This window comes from Lissotriton helveticus, chromosome 1_1 (assembly GCF_964261635.1).
Source record: "Lissotriton helveticus chromosome 1_1, aLisHel1.1, whole genome shotgun sequence".
Lineage (NCBI taxonomy): Eukaryota > Metazoa > Chordata > Amphibia > Caudata > Salamandridae > Lissotriton > Lissotriton helveticus.
The window spans coordinates 647585465-647597888 of record NC_136057.1 but is presented as its reverse complement, the minus strand read 5'-3'; the positions used below and the strand labels follow the sequence as shown (position 1 = coordinate 647597888).

Genomic DNA, 12424 nt, shown 5'->3' with positions numbered 1-12424 from the left:
GAAAGAAACCTTCCTCATCTTGGTTCTCGGAGCCCCTCAGGCTCATGAGACAAGGTTGCAGGAAGCAAGAAAGGCTCTGGCGGACGAGTTGGAACCTTGAAGAGAGAGAAAAACATAAAAGACTCCTCAAGGAGTATAAACTTGAGATTATCAGAGTTAAGCAAGATTACTTTGCTATCATGATAATGGCTCTCTCTTCTCCCAGGGACCTCTTTAAAATAGTGGACTCGCTTTGTACGCTAAAGACGCAGGATCCTGTAGTAGGCTCTCAGGAATTCTGCGATGATATCGCAGGATTCTTTCATGCTAAAATTGCGGACATATATAGGGATCTTGAATTACAAAGATCCGTTACCCCGCCTCCACCCGTTCCTATGTCCCCTGTTACGGAGGAGATCTCTTCTAAAACATCTAATAAGCTGTCAGAATTTCCTTCGCTGTCCCTTCAGGAGCTTGACCTGCTCTTAGATAAGACAAGGTCTGGATCTCCATTAGATCCATGCCCCTTGAAAGTCCTGAAGGAGTGTAGAGACCCCCTTCTTCCCCCTCTGCTTAATATCATGAATAGGGCCATGAGAGAGGGCATCTTCCCATTCCAATGGAAGAGTGCGGTGGTTGAACTAATTCTAAAGAAGCCTACTCTAGATCCCGGGGTGTTTAAGAACTACCGCCCTATTTCTTTGCTTCCTGCACCGGCAAAGATGCTGGAAACGCATCTGAATTATCATCTGGCGGCATTTCTTGACTCCTCGGGTCTTTTAGACCAATCCCAACATGGCTTCAGGAGACACCATAGCACCGAGTCAGCCCTCACGGTCGTATTGAATAACATCCGCATGGAGGTAGACCAGGGACATTCCACCGTCCTGGTCCTTCTGGACCTCACAGCCGCCTTCGATACCCTTTCTCCCTCGGTTTTAACATCTCGCCTGAGGGAGATAGGGGTGGAAGGGGCGGCTTTGAATCTACTGGCCTCCTTCCTAGACCAGAGGGTGCAGAGGGTTAAGCTGGGAGATTTTCTATCTCCATCCCTACCTGTGCAATGTGGGGTCCCACAGGGGTCGGCATTAAGTCCGACCCTGTTCAACATCTACATGACCCCTCTTGCCAGGTTAATTAGATCGTTTGGGATGGAGGTAGTCTCCTACGCAGATGACACACAGATCTTGGTGTCCCTTTCCCACTCTGGTGACCCGCCCCCGGTCAACTTTAGGAACTGCATGCACGCAGTGTCCCAGTGGATGATTTACAATTCTCTAAAGTTGAACGGGGAAAAGACCGAGATCTTGGTGTTTGGGTCTAATAGTAACATCTGGTCTCCTGAATGGTGGCCACCATCGTTGGGGTCATGTCCCACTCCTGCGGGATCAGCGCGGAACCTGGGGGTGCTGATCGAGCCAGCCCTTTCCATGACCTTGCAGGTTAACAGAACTGTCGCCACCTGCTGGGGCATTATCAAAATACTCCGCAAAATAAAACACTATCTGTCCCCTCAGGCACGGAAGCAGGTGGTGGTGGCACTTATCGCGTCGCGTTTGGATTATTGTAACGCCCTATACATTGGCATGAACAAGAGCTTAATCCAACGTCTTCAGACTGCCCAAAATGCGGCAGCTAAATTTGTGCTTGACGCTCCTAGACTGGCTTCATCAACGGCAGCCAGGAAAGCCTTACACTGGCTTCCCATTGAAGCTAGGATCACCTTCAAGACGCTCTGTATGACCCAAAGTGCTCTTTCTGGGAGGGGTGCGGGAGGGGTCAAGAAGCTCCTGTTACCTTATGTTTCAAGCAGACTTTTACGTTCCTCCACTAAGAATCTGCTGGTGGTCCCTCGCTTTCGTAAGAGCAAATGGGGTGGAAGGGCTTTTTCTTCAATTGCCCCTAGGCTATGGAACTCTCTTCCATATGACATAAAATCTCAGGTTTCCGTCCTCGCTTTTCGAGAGGCATTGAAAACCTGGTTGTTCGCGAAGGCGTACCCGTAGATACTCTTCTTTTGTTTATATTTTTTAGGCGCCTTGACGCCTTCGGGCTTAGTCGCGCAATACAAGACTCTTTTCATTTCATTTCATTTCATTTATCCATTCATCTTTGCAGTATGTGTAGCAACAATCTATCTATAAGTATTTTAAAACCTTTGCCCACAAGTACGTTTTTACTTTGGGAAAGAACAATCACAGCCAGTGCAGTGAATATGAGTTTTATTTTGGAAACAGCGTTTACAATGCTGTCTCCACAACGCAGTACCTTTTATAACATACTAGCTTACCCGTGGCGCGTGGCTGCGATTTCCAAAGAAAGGAAATTCAAGGAAACTCGTTATGATAACTTTCATTTACCTTTTGTCATTTTTATTGAAACGTATTTATTTTAATATGGAAAACATTTCAAAGTGTTGTTTTAATTCTATTTATTTATTTGAGTGCTTGTGGATACACGATTTGTTGTTTTTCCATCTGGTGCGTACATCAGTATTCAAAAGATTATGAGGGCCCTTGGGGGGCCAATATTTAAAAAACATTTTATGCCAGAAACCTTTACGGGAGTGTACTCAACAACTTACCAAATTTTCATGGCGATCGGATGAATGGTGTTTTAATTCTATTTATTTATTCGAGTGCTTGTGGATACACGATTTGTTGTTTTTCCGTCTGGTGCCTACATCAGTATTCGAAAGATTATGAGGGCCCTGGTGGGGCGATATTTAAAAAAAATGTATGCCAGAAACCTTCTCGGTAGTGTACTCAACAACTTCCCAAAGTTTCATGGCGATTGGACGAATGGTGTAGTAATGCATAAAGGACAGACAGACAGACCTCCTTTCGTTTTCATATATATAGATAAGTCACCCCCTAAGGGCTTCCCTAGGTGACCCAGGGTAGGGTGCCTTGTTATAAAATTCATTGAAAAATATTTTGTATATGCTGCGCTGAGGTATAAACTGCCAATTTCATTTTGCCCATTGTAGTGCTGCTAGCTCCATTGGCTAACATGGTAGGGCTTTATTAAGCTATAACATCTAACTTTTGACAGGAGAGAGCTAGAACAATAACTCCATGTTTCAAAATAACAGTTGCAATAAATTGAGCAACTTGCCAAGGTTAGATTTATTATAATTATTGCAGGAAAGCAGTTTTAGAACTTGTTTTTCATGGAGTTACCTAAAGCAGCCCTGTAGCAGACTATTCTGATTGGCCAGTCTTTGATAGCCTGAGCCAAGCTACTCCTGATTAGATATGATGTGGCCTGGACTGAGACAATGCAAACATCTGGTGGGAGGAGATCTGCTGCCTTTAGATGTCAGTAATAAAAGTGGCTGGGTAGCCAAATTGGTCTTGAAAGAGAAAAGCACTGTTAGCACAGGAACCAGGTCCACCCCCGCTTCCTGGACCCTCTAATTCTTTTAGGATAAGGGCTTGAAGGGAAGTGTAAGGAAAGGGTAGCCACACCTGTGAGTTGGGTTTGACAGACCTGAACTTCCAGTAAAGAATTTCTCCATTTTTATTTTTGTTGAGATGTGCATTTTGGACAGAACTTTACCACACATCTCAGGAAGTAGTCATCACAGAGGATGGCAACTTGAACCCAATTAGTTGGGGGGGCCTCAGTTCTTCACATTTGAAGAAGAAAGACTGCCCTACTGAACCCTTGCACTGCAGAAAGAGATGGCTGCAACCAGAAGGATTTCACACGCTGTACTCTTAAGGCTTTACAAAAAAGGACTTTGCCTGTCTTAAAAGATCAAGGAGTGGACTTCTTGATCAGAAACAGGAATATAAGTGTCGGAACAAGTTATCTGCATCAACTACGAAAGGACAAGCCCAGTTCACCAGCTTCACCTAGACTTTACTTGAATTAACCAGGTACATTGTGGGAACTGTAGTCCTCACACTCCGAGAGACAAATCAGAGTGAATGAACCATTGGCTTGTGTACCCTTCAAGACTCTCATAGGACTCTTTGTAAATGTTGGAGAACTTTTTTGAAAAAGCTCCATAATTTGACCGACCTCGATGACAAGCGTTAAGCCAGCAACGTCTAACTGTGACTCGGTCTGACCATGCAGGTTTGCTACACTGACAGCTCCAGAGCTCTTCAACATCAACGACAAATACAAAGACTCCAACATTTACAGAGGCATTGCGCTTCAGCAGGCTGCTATAGTCAAACTAAAATCTGGATTGACAAAGCCGATCAATCAAAGTTGAGAGAAAAAGCTCAAAAAAGTGACCAATTGAGAAGTTGAAAATTTGACCAGCCTCAACCATGTCATGCACTCACCTGGTCCTAAACATGGAGATGATCTGGAACATCTATCCCTCTAAGAGCAGCACAAGATTAACTGACCAAACTCCTTAGATCACATACGGCCCCCGGGGGGGGGAGGGATGATGGGATACAATAGGAAAAGCGAGATGTGCGGTATTGGATCGGCTCAGTGGCTGTTCTACACTGCGTAACAGGATTTGTCACTACTGAGACCTTCTGCATTTGTGAGTTAGATGTTCACTGGACCAGAACCTCTAGTTACTGTGATGATGCAATACACTGAAAATAACAAGAGGAGGCAGTTACCCTCATTACACTAACAGGTCTCTACATATGATGATGATGCACTAACATCAGTGACATACACTTACAGGTTTCATCAGCAGCATGACATGAGAACAGAAGACTAAAAGCACAGATTGGAGTGTTTCACTCCCAGGGATCAACTCGGAACACAGATTGGAGTTACTTGCACTCCCAAGGATATACTCGGAACACAGGTTGGGGTAAAACCTTCATGTAGAATCTGAAGTGCTATCTTTTGGCACTACTGTTCATCAGAAAAACACTGAGCTGAAGTCTTTAATTCTTGTGCAGTAACAATCCTAGTGCCAAGGTTGCAGGAAGGGTCTGGAGCATAAATACACCAAAAGAATTTAATAAATCACAGAGAGTGCATGGAGGAAAAGTCTATAGTCTTTGAAGACGCTGAAACTCAGTCCTGCTTACTACTATAGGAGGATTAGTGCGCACTAACCTGATATCAAGTACTTAGCCTAGTTCTTCCACTTGACTGAAGTTCTAAAGTATTTGAACCAGGTAGTTTGGGGGCTCCATAGTAACTGTGCAGGAGGGAGAGTGGATGAAGATGTCAAGTGGGCTGGAGCCACTGGAATGACTTGTTCACATGGATTTGAAGGAGTCTAGAGTCTAGTGTGGTTCCAGTTGGATTCTTCAGGTGAGTGGGAAGGGTGAAGCTTGTTTCCCAGGGAGCAAGACCAAGCAAAAACTCGGGGTTAGAGGGGTTTATTTACCCTATCAAAGGCTCAACAGATGTAGGTAAATCACGTGTGGCACAGGACCATCTGGAAGGTTCCAGAATGTTGAAAAAAACATGTATTAGTACACTTGCTTTGACCTTACAGAATGGGTAGGTGCAACTTGGTGATTGGAACCAAATAGCAGGAAACAAATGTATTGTTTTTGCTTGAACATGCTCAATGGAAAACACCAAGGCCCCAAAAAAATCAGGAACAAGGCTAGCCATTGCTCACCGGATGTTGGGGGCAGCTTGCAGGGATTCAATGGAAAACCACACCAAGGTTCTAGTAAAAGCAAGTGCAAATATTCTATTGGTTCATGGGTTTTGGGGGACACTTGCAAGGATTCAAGCGCAATGGAATTAACAGTCTTGGTGAACATCAGCCAAGGTAACTTTGAGTTGGTCCCAGTCCAGGGCGACTAGATAGCCTCAATGGACACTTTTCACTTTTAGGTACCAGAAAGCACAATTTTGCATTTAATCTTTAAATATTCACAGCTCGAGTTCCTCACATTGGAGTTTTGTCACTCTGGTGTAATTGTAAAGATAAAAATATTCTCCATTTTTATAAATTGTTGTTGGGTTTTTATTGTGTTTTGTGTCTTACTTATTTATTGTTTTGCTGATATTAAATGCTTTACAAACCTGCCTCCTAAACCAAGCCTGACTGCTCATCAGCCAAGCTACCAAGCGTTGACAAGGATTCATTTATTGAGACTTGACGGAACCTTATTTTTGATTGTGGTGTTATTATGAGCTGTAGATACCAATCTACCCTAACAAACCAGCTTCCAACACATGTGGGCTGCAGCCTTATTCACTAAAGTAAACACAAAAATATACAAAAAAGTAATGAATTAATCTCAGTCATTGGTAACCACTCTGGGTTGCATTCCAGTCCATCGTTATTTTGCAAACCATGCACCTCAGTTTTGACTCAGCCATATGCAAAACAGTCTTGACCCTGCTCCAATGGGAAGAGTCTAGACCAAACTGGCATGCCAGGTCCTTCCTGAACTGGAACACAAGCAAATCAGAACAGGATTCACCCTAGTTAGGGCCTATCATTCAGGTATAGCTTGATTCCAGTGACACGGTGTGCACAGGACCCACATCTGGGCATGCTTTTCCCACTTAGGGGGACACCTTAAAGTATACAAAATGTTATGAATGGAATGCTTGAATTAATTACAACCACTGGTAATTACTCTAAGCTGCATCCCAGTCCATTGTTATTTTCCACACCATGCTACCTCAGTTTGGACCCATACATTTGCAAACCAGCTTGACCCTGCTTCAATAGGAATACTGCAGTCCGAACTGCCAGGCCAGGCTCTCCTTAAACTGTAACACAAGTAAGCCAGGACTGGTTTTGCCCTAGCATGGGAACATCAGCCAGGTAGAGATGGGTTCCTAGAGTGCTTGTTTTTCGGTTTAGGCAGGCCCTGGCTTGACAGTTTGGTCTATTGTTCCTATTGGAGAAGGGTCAAGACTGATTTGCATATAGCTGCGTACACACTGAGATGGCATGGTGTGCAGAGTAATGATTGACTGGGTTAGCGCCTGAGTAATTACCAGCGGATGAGACTAATTCAAGTATAGTGTGCAGTCTTGTTCACAGCAGTTCAGAATCCCATTGGAAGGACTGAAGTCATGCTATTAAAGCACTCATGCAGGTGGAGTAACACAACACTCCAACCCACATGTGGCATTTAACTTTATACCAGTGGTGTTATCAATGCACCTTTGCACTATGGCCTTACCTAAAATGTATTCAGCTTAGTCTTTCACCATCTTTATGTGTCAGGGTATATGTTCTGGGAGGCCAGTAGCAAATATGATGGGACCCCCTCAAGATTCAATCAGGCCAGGGAAAGGAGGGGAATGAAATATCACAATGAAGAGAACAAATTTCCCTTAATGGCCACACAATTCTAATTCAATTGTATCTCTATTCAATAATAGGACATTGGTGACAAAAGCACAACAATCTCTTTCATTCTTTAACACACATCAATTTTATTTCATTTTCTCTAAATTATCATTCCTTTTTTCGGTGCATTGAAATCTCTTTACCAATTTTTTCACAAGTAAAGAATTACCATTTTTTTAATAAGAAGATTTTTTTATATACATGGAATTTTTTTTAAACATTGTGATATGTTCTGGGAGGCTCAATAACATTCTCACAGTTCCCAAAGCCAAAACATGGCAGTAAAGCCACTATCCCGAAATTAAACCTTTATGAGATCTTGCTATAAACTAAATTTCCTTCACTAACAAAAAATAAGCTACCTCAGCCCAAGCTTTGAGTTAACTAAAATCAATCTCATGTTGCTGTACTGCAATAGGACCACAGATGGATGTTGATTTTACAACTAACTCATCAAAGGGCTAATGTTAGTCTTGGCCCTCTATGCAGTGTCCTCCCCAAACCTTCTGCCTTCACAGCCCTCTTTTTGTAACCTGTTTTCATTGGTTTTGGACTGTGTGCACTTTACCACTGTTAACCCATGCTAAAGTGTTTGTCCTCTCCCACTTAAACATGGAAAAGTTGACCTCCATCCAATTGGCATATTTAATTTACTTATAAGTCCTTAACCGCATGCGTGCGGGCGGAATTCCGCCCGTACGCTGAGATTTTGAAAAGCGCACTTTACGTGACGAGCTGGGCTCGTCATGAGCGTGCGAGGAGGCTACCTCATGACGAGCCCAGCTCGTCATCAGCGTCGAAGGGGTTAATAGAGTGGTACTGCACATACCCAGGACCTATTCATTTACTGCTACTAGTGGTCCTGCAGCACTCACTGTACCACCCACTTAACTAGCCCTTTAAATATGTATCAGGCCTGTTATTGCTGCCTGTGTGGGCGGTTTTAAATTGCCACTTCGACCTGGCAAACTAAACCTGTTGCCAGTTCTAACCTTGCCTTTTCAATATACATGCATAATTCCTAGGGTAGGCCTTTGAAAGTCTATAGGGCGAAAGTCATGGGGAAGTGTGATATAAAACCTGGCAAAGTTGGATTTTAAGTCACAATTCTGAAAAGCTCCTTTTGAAAGTTGGCATTATCATGTCATATCCAGTTATTGACTTTAGCCTGTTCCTGGGTCACATGACTGGGTGTAGTTATCAGTTGGCCTTTCTGTATTTCTCCCAGACAGCTTATCAATAGATGGCCTGGGAGTTGGCAGGATGAGCCATCTCTGACAGGATGGGCCGCCACCTATCACACTTGCATTTCAAAGGCACTGGCTCAGCTCACACACAAATGACTTCACACTAGCCTATGGTGCCCCAAAGACAGAATGAGACCAGGCAGGGAGGCAGGAAATTCCAGATACCTCTATCAGGGAAAACTCCAGAAGGTTGTCCCACTTCAAAGATGACACTAGATTTACCAAGGAAACCCTCAGACTCTGAAGAAAGACTGCTCTGCTGCCCTGCTACTCTGCTGCAAAAGGGGCTCTGGACATCCTCTGCTGGTCTGCTGCCTTGATGCCTTGCCTGCAAGAGGGGCTACTATGCTACCCTGCTACCGGAAGAAAAAGGCTGGGCCTGCACCTTGAAATTAGGACCACCAAAGTTTCTTCAAGTTGTCCGGCCTCCTCTTTGAGCTACAGGGACACAACAAACTCCAACACCTTTGAATGCTGTACCTAGAGTCGACCTGATGCGAGTCCTAATCCCCAAGTGTTGCATACTCATTTCTTTACCCTTGGAAGCGGTGCTAAAGGTGCTCTGCCAGCCCAGGTATGTTCCCATCAGAATTGACACAACCCAACGCAGCCCATGTAGCTTCTCATCAGAACCAATGCAGTGCAATGCAACTCAATGTGGAATTAACATTGCAGACATCGCAGATCCTCTTTCGGAGTAGATGCACCTTAATGTGGAACCAATGTAGACCCATGCAACTCAACACAGGCTTTCCATTGCTCATCAGCATTGATGCTGCATGGCGCATCTAGACGCAGGACCCCCCATCGCTCCTCGGAAGTGCCGCTGCAGGGTGCAAAGCTATGCATCAAGGACATAAGGTGCAACTCACAGTGTGTCTAACCAGGTCTCTGTATCTAGCCCGCACTCTATCAGGTAAATTCGCAGGAGAGAAAAGCTCTTGATTATTAGCAGGCATGAGTAGAAATCACCATTGGCTGAACTATTCTAAATACCAAGTTCATCTGTAGATACATCACTTTGCTTGCATATCGATTCCTACTACTGCAGCACTTTCCATGATGTGGCATGGTTCTCCTCCACATCGGTATAAGTATAGCATTACTAGAACGGGGTTTATCTCTAAGCTCTGTGCTTTGAGCCAAGATGTGAGAAAACGTCACTCACCCAGTCCAAATCTCTATGGGTCTGCTATGTTTTTGCATGTGGGTCCAGCTGCCCCTGCTGAGGTGTGGGAACTGCAAAGAGCATTTTGCCTCCTCTACTCTGGAAACATGAGAATGCTCTTCTTATTTTTCATTACCACCTACTTCTTATTACCTTTCCTCCTCTACAATGGCCCTCCTTAAATGCCGATATGTCAGCTGACAGAGATCTTCAGTGTTCCTACAGATATCATAATTCCTAGAGGAGGTACTTTGGAAATAAGATGATTCTTGTAATGACAGTCTTTGTATCAACATATGAGCTTTACAACAGAATACCGCCACAAGCCACAACACAATTTCATCTGAGGATGGCAAGTCCAGGTCTGAGTCTGTCTACGGGACATCGTTTTCACTTTTCATTTATTATTTTTGCATTGTGATGCAGTGAATCTCAGTATGCTGAAGGGGATTGTCTCCTGCAATCAGGCAAATATACTCATTTTCAAGTTCAAAGATTCGCCATAATATATTATTCTTAACATGTAGTACAATCAGAAAGTATACATGATATTTGGAGAATTGCTCTTTTTCACTATTAATAATTTTCTAGGGAATGGTATGCATCGATTTATGCTGCTGCGAACAGACAATGAGCCCCCTTTGTTGGCAACAAGACAAAATTTCCAGTACAATGCTTTTGAGGGAATTCAAGATCCCACAGTGTTTCAACTCCTGATAGAAGTAACTGATGAGCAGGGAGGAAATACAGCTTCACAGCTGACCACCACAGCAACCATCATAGTACATGTAACTCCCTGGACAACAACAGTGCCAACTAAACCCTCCGCAACAGCTACAACCCCGGTAAGTACCTAAGGGAGGTATGTTTTCTATGAGTTGTTATGTGAGCTAATATTGCAATTATTGTTTACAGTAAATAGACGAATAAAACCTATGTAGCCCCTGAATACTCGAGTGCTACTGCTGGTCAATGCCCTAAACTCCTGCAGCTGGATGGTGGTAATGTCCCACTCCATGGCCTCTCAGAATCCACACTGGCAACCCCTTAAGTGCCTCCTACATGCTGCAGCACATCTCAACCAAGGCCTGAAGAAGTATGGTCACATCATCACCCACCCTGAAGGAACTCCGTTGACTCCCCTTGCCTGCCCGCACCATCTTCAAAACTATTAGCATCACAACACATTAACTATGCACAATTCAACTTCCTCTCCTATCAATCATGGACCTTTAGCTTGCTTTAGTCCATGTAACGTGTTCTGCTGCCTTTTGCTCGAGCTAAAGAATTACTATCTACATACATACCTACATATATTCTCCCCAAGTTTGAATAACATTGGCGATGCTAATAAAATGGTTATCTCATGTATCTCAATATCTGCATGGAGGTTAGACCTTATCAAAATGGAAAAAGGTCAATTCAGAACTGTTTGCTGTTCATGTACCTACAAGCATAAAAAACCTTCAGCCAGTATGTTCTATAAAATGACAATCAGTGATAATAGCAACATATTTACAGGTGTGTGAATTCATCTGATGCACTAGCAATCCGAATGGAGCCAAGCAATCCCTTTACAAATCTTAGGTATTGTATTTGCACATGAGCTCTGCTATATACTAAACAGAGTTTGATATGATCTATTATATGTTCCCAGCAAAGCAGAAGTATTGGCTGCACTAAATGCAGCGACACACTGAGCACATTGCTTATGATCTACCACAGTGACATGAATACTTTGGTCATTTGATGCAGCTTAACAGGATAGGGAAAAGATCAATAGTTTCAGTTGACTTTTGAGGTCATCACTAAACTGAGTGTTAGATTCATTCGATGGAAAAATGAGTTTTGCTATGTAGCCTGAATATTTTTTCTGGTTTTAAAAGATTTAGCCGAAGCTAGCCTCACACAGGATTTCGTATTAGACTACAACAAACCATAAACACAATGAATAATTAGTAAGTAAGCCTCTAAGCTCAAGGCTAAATAATATTGAAGTTTTGTTATACCTAGGATACCAAAATCGAAATATTTAGAGATAAGATGTTTTGCTAATGTTTCCTTTAAAGTGGCAAAATCTTGAAGCCATCAGTATGGCAAGTTTGGTTAATTCAGCCTCTGGTCACCAATGTGTAGGTATATAGTAATAGTTAGGTCAGAATTTCAATAGGAAAGGCATTTTCTAGTTGTTTAATCACGTTGGTGCAGTTTCACAAATCTACACAAAACGTATAGGGTAGGCTTTATAGTGTTTAAAGAGAGGTTCAGTGAGGCATGAATATGTATACCCTCAGAAAAAAAGTTAGAGATATCTGAATGGTTACTGCTACTTGAGTGCAGCAGAACTCAAAACATTAATAAAAATAAGTGCTTGTGAATTGGCCTTTGGAGCTTTTTCTCCCTTTGGCCATTAAGGTACTGTGGTACTGGTACCTCAGTACTAAAACGATCTCATTCGCTGGCCGCAACAGCTGAGGAACTGTTGCAGCCTCCATTACAGGGCTCAGAAATTCGTCCCCTTAGTCTTGGAAAAAACCCAGAAAGGGCACATAAGGGAATAGGGCTAGTATACCTTGACCCCAGGGGTCATGTGGGAGGAACCCAATGGGACCATACCTTAAGTTAGATTTAAAAAATAATTATTTTTTACGGTCATGGGCACCATAGTTCCAGCTACTGAAAATACTGTGGGGCAGATGTACAAGCCCCTTGCGCCACGTTTACGCCGCCTTGCGTCACGCAACAGCGGCGTAAACGTGGTGCATC

General features: G+C 43.3%; 1 long non-coding RNA gene across 1 annotated transcript in view; it reads left to right on the top strand.

The window, feature by feature from the left end:
* Positions 1-10446: 10446 nt before the first annotated feature.
* LOC144770426 (uncharacterized) overlaps positions 10447-12424 on the top strand; it is an 89233-nt gene continuing 87255 nt past the window's right edge. Inside the window, exon 1 of the long non-coding RNA XR_013598892.1 lies at positions 10447-10503. This is a non-coding gene — a long non-coding RNA (uncharacterized LOC144770426). The remainder of the gene's footprint in view (positions 10504-12424) is intronic.